The sequence below is a fragment of the Neoarius graeffei genome, chromosome 28 (genome assembly GCF_027579695.1).
Source record: "Neoarius graeffei isolate fNeoGra1 chromosome 28, fNeoGra1.pri, whole genome shotgun sequence".
NCBI classification, from domain to species: domain Eukaryota; kingdom Metazoa; phylum Chordata; class Actinopteri; order Siluriformes; family Ariidae; genus Neoarius; species Neoarius graeffei.
Genome location: NC_083596.1, coordinates 51,134,400 through 51,142,065, shown reverse-complemented (window position 1 = coordinate 51,142,065; position 7,666 = coordinate 51,134,400).

Genomic DNA, 7,666 nt, shown 5'->3' with positions numbered 1-7,666 from the left:
TCCTGCTAACGGAACTCACTTTATAACCACACCCAGCTCACACACACACACACACACACTCGAGCACTAGCTTACTAATAAATGTGTAGAGGCCTTTTACGTCATCACTGCAGTTAGTGGAGGAGACATTCGAGTTCATACTTCCTTACTAGGTAGTAGGCGTTTTGAAAAAACAGTGGATCATCATCAGTGTTTAAACCCAGCGACTGATTTCATATTCAATAACTGAATACGCCACTCATTCACACTTCCGGACTTGGTAGGAGGCGTCTCATTCACTGCAGCATCCTTTATTATTATTATTATTATTATTATTACCGGACCAAATGAGCATTCCAAGGTACAAAGCAATAAACGGAGCTCTGTTCACATGAATATGCGTCACACACACACACACACACACACACACTTCCGTCCTCAGTAGGAGGCTGCTTGCAGTAATGCAGGTCGCCCAGCTACTGTTCAGGTCGCCATGGTAACGATCCAACCCGCGTGCTCCTCTCGCGCTGAGTAATCTGGAATTCAAAAATGGAGCGTCATCAGGACTCGCCTTTCATTCCTGGTTGCCATGGACACGGCGTATTAAAGCAGCGCGCGCGTCCGAGGCTCCTGGACTGGTGTTACTGAGAGGAGTGACATCACAGAGCCTTCAAACTCTCTCTCTCTCTCACACACACACTGTACACATACACACACACACTGTACACACACTACACACACACACACTGTACACACACACACTGTAAACATACACACACTGTACACACACAGTACGTACACACACACACACTGTACACATACACACACACACTACACACACACACTGTACACACACACACTGTACACACACAGTACGTACACACACACACACTGTACACATACACACACACACACTGTACACACACTACACACACACACACTGTACACACACACACTGTAAACATACACACACTGTACACACACAGTACGTACACACACACACACTGTACACATACACACACACACTACACACACACACTGTAAACATACACACACTGTACACACACAGTACGTACACACACACACACACTGTACACATACACACACACACTACACACACACACTGTACACACACACACTGTACACACACAGTACGTACACACACACACACTGTACACATACACACACACACACTGTACACACACTACACACACACACTGTACACACACACACTGTAAACATACACACACTGTACACACACAGTACGTACACACACACACACTGTACACACACACTGTACACATACACACACACACTGTACACACACACTGTAAACATACACACTGTACACATACACACACACACTGTACACACACACTGTACACACACACACTGTAAACATACACACTGTACACATACACACACACACACTGTAAACATACACACACTGTACACACACAGTACGCACACACACACACTGTACACACACACTGTACACACACACACTGTACACATACACACACACACTGTACACACACTGTACACACACACACTGTAAACATACACACTGTACACATACACACACACTGTACACACACTGTACACACACACACTGTAAACATACACACACTGTACACACACACACACACACACTGTACACACACACTGTGTACATATACACACACACTGTACACACACTGTACACACACACACTGTACACACACACACACTGTACACACACACTGTACACATACACACTGTACACACACACACTGTACACACACACACACTGTACACACACAGTACACATACACACTGTACACACAGTACACATACACACTGTACACACACACACTGTGCACACACTGTACACACACACTGTACACACACACTGTACACACACAGTACGTACACACACACTGTACACACACAGTACACATACACACTGTACACACACACTGTACACACACTGTACACATACACACTGTACACACACACACATTGTACACACACTGTACACATGCACACTGTACACACACACACTGTACACACAGTACATACACACACACTGTACACACAGTACATACACACACACTGTACACACACACACTGTACACACACAGTACGTACACACACACACACTGTACACACACACACTGTACACACAATACACACACACTGTACACACAGTACATACACACACACTGTACACACACACACTGTACACACACAGTACGTACACACACACACACTGTACACACACAGTACGTACACACACTACACACACACACTGTACACACACACACTGTACACACACTACACATACACACTCGTTCATTTTTACATCTTTACCTTTTAAACCATATTACTTAGTAAGTCAATAATATGAATGTAATTACTGTGGTATGCGACATTTTAAACCTTTCAAACAGTTTTCTTAAGAGTCGAATGTTTAAAATAAAACGTTCCATAGATAGATAGATAGATAGATAGATAGATAGATAGATAGATCTATGATTTAAAGTATTTTTAAAAGTACAGCATGACATTTTTATTTCACTATATAGCCTAGTTTTAAATAAATAAACATTATTACAGCAATATACAGTAGTTTGAAACTTTTCAATGTTTTAAAAAGGAACATGGGTTTGTTTTAGAATGGAATTTAAAAAATAGAAATGAACTTAAAAAAGAAAGAACAATTCCATTCTTAAAAAGGATGTAGTTAAAGCAGGAAGCTACGTTTTTACGATGAAGCCTGATTTTTAAAGTAAAATTTAATATAATTAATACAACGTTGTAATAATGAGTCATAAAATGTAGCTACAGGAACAGTCATGCTGTCTTGAGGTTGTCATGGCAACATCCTGAACCCTCAAACACAGTTCAATTAAATAGTACTGCTCAGTCTGGAGCCATTCTGGAGTTTAAATTGTTTATTTTTTAAGTGAAATAAGATTAATCCTCAGTTTCTTCACCTGTCTCTTTTTCCCTGTGATGTGATGATCACGCCAAAATCCACTTTAATATTTTACAAGGTCAAAATTAGAAATAAAGCTTCTGTTTTTTCCTTAATTTAATAATCTTATTATAATAATAATAATAATAATAATAATAATAATAATTATTATTATTATTATTATTATTATTGATTTCACAGACTCATGCATTGTGTTCTTTCTCCTCGTTTTTACTTCTTTTGGTAAAGCAGCAGCTCTTTGGCAGCATGGACGATGACTAAAATGTTATCAATGCAGAAAAAAACAAAACACACACACACACACACACACACACACACACACACACACACACACACACACACACACACACACGGCCAGAGAGAGAAAGAGAGTCTGCATTGTGTGTATTTAACAAATTGTACAGATTAAGCCTCACACTATCTACTCTCTGATAGGAAACACACACTGTTAGCATGTGTGTGTGTGTGTGTGTGTGTGTGTGTGTGTGTGTGTGTATATATATATATATATATATATATATATATATATATATATATATATATATATATATATATGTATATATAAGTTCATAAACATTTATCTGAAATGATAACAAAGAAAAGTGATGTTTGTGAAATTATCCGTGTGGTACCGACATAACTAACTAACTAATGAACTAACTAGCTCACTGTAACAATAATGAATATTCTGATATTTCGGGGGGAAAGAACTGCTAAAAACTTTCTTGACCAATAAATCCAGATTCTATGAATATGTAAATTAGAAATACATCAAATGTTAAGTAAACTGGTGCAATCACAGAAAACATTTGCAGACTGAAACCTGATTGGCTCTTATGTGTTATGACACAAGAAAAGGTTTTTTTTTCTGTTACATTGTTCAATACAAATGTATACAAATGCACCAACATCTGTAAAGAAACATCACTTTATTTCACACCAGCAATTTCTCTGAGCAGAATCCACAATTTCAGAGCATGTTTGTGTCAGGAAACATTATCAACATGATAAAACCTGTAATACCTTTACAAATGTTTTTACTTCTTAGTCTTTTCTTTGTTGCAGTCCTGTTTGTTCTAACGTTCCTATATTGTACATTAAAGATGTTTGTCTTCCGATAGTTAGAAAACAGATTAAGATTTGTGAATAAAATGTAAAAGCTGCAGTGGCAATTATGCATGTTTGTAATTTTAATTAATTCCTCCAGTACGAAAACCATAATCTTAAAGTTCTCTGGGTTTTATTTGGTTAAGAGCGATGCACAGTGAAGGCCCAGGATGAAACACTACTCTTTGCTGGAGTTTCCTGAGGAACCATTTCAACTCATTCCAGTCAGTCAAATCATTTGGTTCAGCTCACCAATGAGAGTCGACTCTTTGGGGTCTCAAAAGAGTTATTTCCATTTTCTTTTGAATGTTTGCCATGTTTTGACATGTGGTTCTTCATGTTATGACTGAAATTAGTTAATTCTACCTTTAAATAAACAAGAAAACATATACAGTGGTGTTTGAAAGTTTGTGAACCCTTTAGAATTGTCTATATTTCTGCATAAATATGACCTAAAACATCATCAGATTTTCACACAAGTCCTAAAAGTAGATAGAGAGAACCCAGTTAAACAAATGAGACAAAAATATTATACTTGGTCATTTATTTATTGAGGAAAATGATTCAATATTACATATCTGTGAGTGGCAAAAGTATGTGACCCTTTGCTTTCAGTATCTGGTGTGACCCCCTTGTGCAGCAATAACTGCAACTAAACATTTGCGGTAACTGTTGATCAGTCCTGCACACCGGCTTGGAGGAATTTTAGCCCGTTCCTCCGTACAGAACAGCTTCAACTCTGGCATGTTGGTGGGTTTCCTCACATGAACTGCTCACTTCAGGTCCTTCCACAACATTTCCATAGGATTAAGGTCAGGACTTTGACTTGGCCATTCCAAAACATTAACTTTATTCTTCTTTAACCATTCTTTGGTAGAATGACTTGTGTGCTTAGGGTCGTTGTCTTGCTGCATGACCCACCTTCTCTTGAGATTCAGTTCATGGACAGATGTCCTGACATTTTCCTTTAGAATTCACTGGAATAATTCAGAACTCATTGTTCCATCAATGACGGCAAGCCATCCTGGCCCAGATGCAGCAAAACAGGCCCAAACCATGATACTACCACCACCATGTTTTACAGATGGGATAAGGTTCTTATGCTGAAATGCAGTGTTTTCCTTTTGCCAAACATAATGCTTCTCATTTAAACCAAAAAGTTCTATTTTGTTCGCATCCGTCCAAAACATTTTTCCAATAGCCTTCTGGCTTGTCCACGTGATCTTTAGCAAACTGCAGATGAGCAGCAATGTTCTTTTTGGAGATCAGTGGCTTTCTCCTTGCAACCCTGCCATGCACACCATTGTTGTTCAGTGTTCTCCTGATGGTGGACTCATGAACATTAACATTAGCCAATGTGAGAGAGGCCTTCAGTTGCTTAGAAGTTACCCTGGGATCCTTTGTGACCTCACCGACTATTACACACCTTGCTCTTGGAGTGATCTTTGTTGGTCGACCACTCCTGGGGAGGGTAACAATGGTCTTGAATTTCCTCCATTTGTACACAATCTGTCTGACTGTGGATTGGTGGAGTCCAAATTCTTTAGAGATGGTTTTGTAACCTTTTCCAGTCTGATGAGCATCAACAACCCTTTTTCTGAGGTCCTCAGAAATCTCCTTTGTTCGTGCCATGATACACTTCCACAAACATGTGTTGTGAAGATCAGACTTTGATAGATCCCTGTTCTTGAAATAAAACAGGGTGCCCACTCACACCTGATTGTCATCCCATTGATTGAAAACTCCTGACTCTAATTTCACCTTCAAATTAACTGCTAATCCTAGAGGTTCACATACTTTTGCCACTCACAGATATGTAATATTGGATCATTTTCCTCAATAAATAAATGACCAAGTATAATATTTTTGTCTCATTTGTTTAACTGGGTTCTCTTTATCTACTTTTAGGACTTGTGTGAAAATCTGATGATGTTTTAGGTCATATTTATGCAGAAATATAGAAAATTCTAAAGGGTTCACAAACTTTGAAGCACCACTGTATATACACAGTTAGGTCCATAAATATTTGGACAGAGACAACATTTTTCTAATTTTGGTTCTGTACATTACCACAATGAATTTTAAACAAAACAATTCAGATGCAGTTGAAGTTCAGACTTTCAGCTTTAATTCAGTGGGTTGAACAAAATGATTGCATAAAAATGTGAGGAACTAAAGCATTTTTTAAACACAATCCCTTCATTTCAGGGGTTCAAAAGTAATTGGACAAATTAAATAATTGTAAATAAAATGTTCATTTCTAATACTTGGTTGAAAACCCTTTCTGCCTGAAGTCTTGAACTCATGGACATCACCAGACGCTGTGTTTCCTCCTTTTTAATGCTCTGCCAGGCCTTTACTGCAGTGGTTTTCAGTTGCTGTTTGTTTGTGGGCCTTTCTGTCTGAAGTGTAGTCTTTAACAAGTGAAATGCTGCTCAATTGGGTTGAGATCAGGTGACTGACTTGGCCATTCAAGAATATTCCACTTCTTTGCTTTAATAAACTCCTGGGTTGCTTTGGCTTTATGTTTTGGGTCATGATTATGAAACGCCGACCAATCAGTTTGGCTGCATTTGGCTGGATTTGAGCACACAGTATGTCTCTGAATACCTCAGAATTCATCCGGCTGCTTCTGTCCTGTGTCACATCATCAATACACACTAGTGACCCAGTGCCACTGGCAGCCATGCATGCCCAAGCCATCAGACTGCCTCCGCCGTGTTTTACAGATGATGTGGTATGCTTTGGATCATGAGCTGTACCACGCATTCGCCATACTTTTTTCTTTCCATCATTCTGGTAGAGGTTGATCTTGGTTTCGTCTGTCCAAAGAATGTTCTTGCAGAACTGTGCTGGCTTTTTTAGATGCTTTTTAGCAAAGTCTAATCTTTTCATTCTTGAGGCTTATGAGTGGCTTGCACCGTGCAGTGAACCCTCTGTATTTACTTTCATACAGTCTTCTCTTTATGGTAGATTTGGATATTGATACGCCTACCTCCTGGAGAGTGTTGTTCATGGTTGGCTGTTGTGAAGGGGTTTCTCTTCATCATGGAAATTTTTCTGCGATCATCCACCACTGTTGTCTTCTGTGGGCGTCCAGGTCTTTTTGCATTGATGAGTTCACCAGTGCTTTCTTTCTTTCTCAGGATGTACCAAACTGTAGATTTTGCCACTCCTAATATTGTAGCAATTTCTCGGATGGGTTTTTTCTGTTTTCGCAGCTTAAGGATGGCTTGTTTCACCTGCATGGAGAGCTCCTTTGACCGCATGTTTTCTTCACAGCAAAATCTTCCAAATGCAAGCACCACACCTCAAATCAACTCCAGGCCTTTTATCTGCTTAATTGAGAATGACATAACGAAGGAATTACCCACACCTGCCCATGAAATAGCCTTTGAGTCAATTGTCCAATTAGTTTTGGTCCCTTTAAAAACGGGGTGGCACATGTTAAGGAGCTGAAACTCCTAAACCCTTCATCCAATTTTAATGTGGATACCCTCAAATGAAAGCTGAAAGTCTGGACTTTATGTCCATTATATAACTATAACCTGAATATGTTTCAGTAAACAGGTAAAAAAAACAAAATTTGTGTCAGTATCC